The sequence below is a fragment of the Odocoileus virginianus genome, chromosome 30, assembly GCF_023699985.2.
Source record: "Odocoileus virginianus isolate 20LAN1187 ecotype Illinois chromosome 30, Ovbor_1.2, whole genome shotgun sequence".
NCBI classification, from domain to species: Eukaryota; Metazoa; Chordata; class Mammalia; order Artiodactyla; family Cervidae; genus Odocoileus; species Odocoileus virginianus.
This window is the reverse complement of record NC_069703.1, coordinates 41,723,848-41,728,611: the sequence shown is the minus strand read 5'-3', so window position 1 is coordinate 41,728,611 and position 4,764 is coordinate 41,723,848.

Genomic DNA, 4,764 nt, shown 5'->3' with positions numbered 1-4,764 from the left:
ACGCCACCCAGGAAGCCCTTCTGCAAAGGGAGATGAGGCTAAAAAGACGTAGTGACCCACCCAAGGTCACACAGCAGAACAGAGGCCTGGGCCTCCTCTCTTCTCCCCGGAATCTGGCACTACCCCTTCCCTTTTCCAGTTCCCCAGCTGCTCAGGGTGCTCAGTAGGGGCCATTCTCCTCTGGAGGTTGAGTGGGGCCTCCTGGGAAGACAATGACCCATCGTGCTCTGCTCAACCCAGGTCTGTGGCTGAGGACCCACTACTTGAGGCCTGGGAGCTCAGATGTATGGATCCCAAATGGCACCGCATCTAGGGCTGGGAGGTCCCTTGGGAACCCCTGTGGTCAGCTGGGCAGGCCCAGAGCTTGGAGCAGTGTCTGAGATTCAGGGCAGGCCTAATATGGTCCATGCTGGGTCTTGTCATGAGCATGTTGGGCTTCTTGAGGCCTGCTGGAGCATTGCTCACAGGACTGTGTGAAAGAAGGTGGTGCTGTCACGGCATGCTGAAGCTTGTGGGAGATAAGATTCAGGGCCACATGGAGGTGTGTTGTCCCAAGCAGAGGAAGGTGTTCCTGTTTGATGTTCTCATTCATTCCACAAATGTTTGGTGAGTATCTCCTATGTGCCAGGCTCTGCGCTAGACGCTGAGCGTCAGGGTTGAGCCAAATGTTCTACTCTTGCAAAGTCTCCAAGCTAATGGGAAAAGAGATAAACAAGCAAACAAACCATATATATTCATTCTACCATGTGAAAGTCTATGAAACTGTGCCCATGACTTGGGACCTCGAGTGCTGTGATTGCTGAGAGTGTCAGAAAGGAGGTGGCATTTGATCTGAGACTGAAGGATGAGCAGGAGGCAGCGAGCCCTGGAACCCAGGGTAGGGTGTCCCAGGAAGCCGGACCAGCATGAGCAGCAACCCTGAACTCGGCACAGATGAGTCTGTTTGAGACACAGAAGGAAGCCCAGAGTGGCCGTGCTATAGTGAAGACCGGGGCGGAGGAACAAGATGAGGCTGGGAGGTGGTGTGCACGGCCCATTACCCAGGCCCCTCAGGCTGAAGTAGGGAGCTTGAATTGTCTTCTGAGCACTAAAGAGATCGCAACGTGGCAGTGAAATAATCTGATTCACACGTGCAAAACCCCACTCTGCGTGCTCTTTAGAGAACAGATGACTACAAGATAAGAGTGGAATCAGGGCGTGCCAAGGAGGAGGCGATGGTGTGGCTCAGGCTAGAGATGCTAAGGCTTGAATGAGTCTGGGGGCCATGGAGATCCTGAGAAGAGGGCGTGTTGGAGACCTCTTCTGGAGGTGGGAGTGACTGAACTTGCTGGAGGGTCAGATGAGATGGGTGAGAGAGGAGGAATTGAGGAGGACCTCTGGGTTCCTAGCCTGGTGGGCAGTTTCTCTACTGTTCCGGTCCTAGGAACAGGGCCGCCTGGGGGACAGCTTGGACCCATAGAGACAGCGTGAGCTAGGCTGGTTTCCAGCTCAGACTGGAAAAGTGGGAGGGAGACAGAGTCCTTGGACTCTCCCCGGCAGAAGTTGGGCAGAGAAGAAGAGAGAGTGCAGTAGAATTAGCAGAAGCTGTCAGGAGGAAGAGGAGGGCCGAGGTGAGGAAGCCGGGGGCAGAGGGTGTTTCCAGACCTAGGAGAGGGAGTTCCCCGTGAAGGCTGAGTAAGCTGAGGACAGAGCCGTGTCCACAGCAAGGACGTCAGGGCAACCTTGATGGAGCAATCTCAGTGAAAGCCGATTGGCAGGAGTGGAACAGCAAATAGGAGCAAATGAACCGAAGAGAACAACCACTGGCAACTTTTTAGAATGTTTTACTGCAAAGGGAAGTCGAGAAATGGGGCTTTGGCTGGAAAAAAATAGGGAGGGTGAAGGGAGAGTTCTGTCCAAATATGGAGACTATAATATCGTGTCTCTGTGCTGATGGCAAGGAATTGGGGAGGAACTGGTGTTCCAGAGAGAGGGGATTACCCAGGGTCAAAGTCCTTGCTAAAGTAAGAGAGAGGACACCCGGAGCCCAAGAGGACAGAACTTTGATAGGAGCAGGGACAGTCGTCTGAGAGGCAGAAGAAGAGGAGGTGGATTTACAGTCAGCCATGCGAAGCCGAGGGACCCTCCTCTGATGGTTTGTCAATGGGGTGCAAGCAAGCTGCAGCCAAAGCGAGACTAGAAAAGAGGCTGGGACGATTAAGGATTAGATGTGAAATTGTTCTCACAATCAAGCCCACTAGAGACGCAAAGTAGGATTTCCGGCAGTGCGGAGTGATCATTCGAAGCTGCTGACCGTGAATTTGTAGTGATTCTGGCCGGCCAGTCTGTTAGCTAGTGTGTGTTCTGCCATACACAGCATGTGCCAAACATGGGCCTTTTCCCAGGTGATCCTATTAAATCAACTGGCAGATGGGAAAATCAAGACTCAGAAAGCCTTTCTGGCTTGCCCAAGGTCACACAGCTGGTAGGGGCAGAGCAGAACCTTGAGCCCAATCCCTGAAGCCTCTGCAGAGGCCAAAATGGTCCAAGGATTAAGCTGACTCTCACATCCGGTGGTGTTCATAGTCATCACTTGTGGGCGCAAGTGGCGAAATGCAGAAAAGAGAAACACAGCTTTCCCTTTTCTGTAATATTTCTGTGAAGTGATGCTTGGGGTCAGTGGAGTACAAAGGGCCCTGAGTGCTGCTTCCTGCGGAGTAAGGACACTATTTCGTCACCTCTCTAAATGACTAGCTTCTTTCATCTCTGGGCCAGGAGTGCAGAGATATTTGGGGCTAACTGCTCCCCCTCATCTGCTAATCATCTGCCCTCCTTCAATTCAGCATTACTTTCACTAAAGAGAGCTCCCTGGGGAACAGTAAACTTGGTGTTATCACCAGCAAACATCTTAGAAAGCAGGTTCTGTCTTCCGGTGCCTATTTACGGAAACATTCCCACACCTTGCTTAGTGTTTCCAGGAATTCCTGATCTTCCCAGCCAGGAAGAGCAACAAAAGAGTCTTGAAAAGTACAAGAGGTTCTTCCCTGGCTGCAAGCACATTGAATATTTCTACCTTTTAATTCCTCAGCAGAAAGTAATAAAATCCTAACGGCTGAGTTAAAAACCAACCTGATAGAGTCCCTCTTAAGAGCTAGGTTCTCAGGGGGAAATACTGTGATGTGACCCTATTGGTTGTAATGGGTTGACTGGAGCCCCCCATCCACAAAGATGTGCCCAAATCCTAAACCCTGAAACCTGTGGCTGGAAACTTACCTGAAAAGAGTCTTTTCAGATAAATTTAAGATTTTCAGATAGATAATCCTGAATGTCTAGAGGGGTTGGGGTGTGCTAAATCCACTGACAATCTCCTTATAAGAAACACACAGAGGAAGAGGAGGAATTAATGTGACCATGGATGCAGAGGTTGGAGTGATGGGGCCACAAGTCAAGAAACACCTGGAGCCCCCAGAAGCTCAGTTCAGTTCAGTCTCTTGGTCATGTCTGACTCTTTGTGACCCCCTGGACTGCAGCACACCAAGCTTCCCTGTCCATCACCAGCTCCTGGAGCTTGCTCACACTCATGCCCATTGAGTCGATGACACCATCCGACTACCTCATCTTCTGCCGTCCCCTTCTCCTCCCACCTTCAATCTTTCCCAGCATCAGGGTCTTTTCCAATGAGTCAGTTCTTCGAATCAGGTGGCCAAAGTATTGGAAGTATTCAGCTTCAGCATCAGTCCTTCCAATGAATATTCAGGACTGATGTCCTTTAGGATGGCCTTGATCTTGCAGTCCAAGGGACTCTCAAGAGTCTTCTCCAACACCACAGTTCAAAAGCATCCAGAAGCTGGAGGAGGCAAGAAGCATATTCTCCCCTTGAGCCTCCAGAGAGAGACTGGCTCAGCCAACACTTTGATTTTGAACTTCTGGCCTCCAGACTGTGAGAAATTACATTTCTGTTTTAAGCAGTCAGATCTGAGGCAGTTTGTGCCAGCAGCCTTAGGAAACTAATACAGTGGTCTAGGCTCTGTGAGGCCTGAGATGGTGTGTCAATCTGAATGTGCCAAATTCAGGGCTGTTTGCAGATGGAGCCAGCACCAAGCAGCTTGTGTTGGCAAAAGCAGAACAAACTGGCTCAGACGGCATCGACGTTTATCAAGAAATGGCTCAAACACTCATCGGCAGTGATAGAGCGTAACGTCAAGGTTCAGAGCACAGACTCAGCGGCCAGATGGAGTAGGGTCAAGTCCTGGCTCCGCCTCTCAGGGAGCTGGAAACCTGAGGCAGGTTTCTGAAGTTCTTTTGCCTCAATTTGTCCATGTGTGAAATGAGGACACTGGGGACTTTCCTGGTGAACCAGTGGTTACGAATTCCCCTTCAATGCAGGGGACAGGAGTTTAATCCCTGGTTTGGGAACATGCCTCGGGGCAACTAAGCCCACACAACGCAACTAGAGAGCTTGGGTGCTACTACTAGAGAAAAAGCTGCAGGTGGCAACGAAGACCCAGTGCAGCAAAAATAAAAATAAATCAGCAAATGTGTCCTAAAAAGAGAAAGAAGAACACTAATAACAGTCCCCACCTGCAGAGTAGTTGTGAGAATTATGACTTAATGTAAAGCCCTTTTAATCGACCGTGCTGACATATCACAAGTGCGAGATGAGTGTCTGCTATTATTATGATAACCCAAATCAAAACAGCCACAGATGAGCTCAGAACAGACAAATAGGTGCAAACATGCTTATGCCGACATAAAGTGATTCAAAGCAGCTAAAACTAGCTGAAA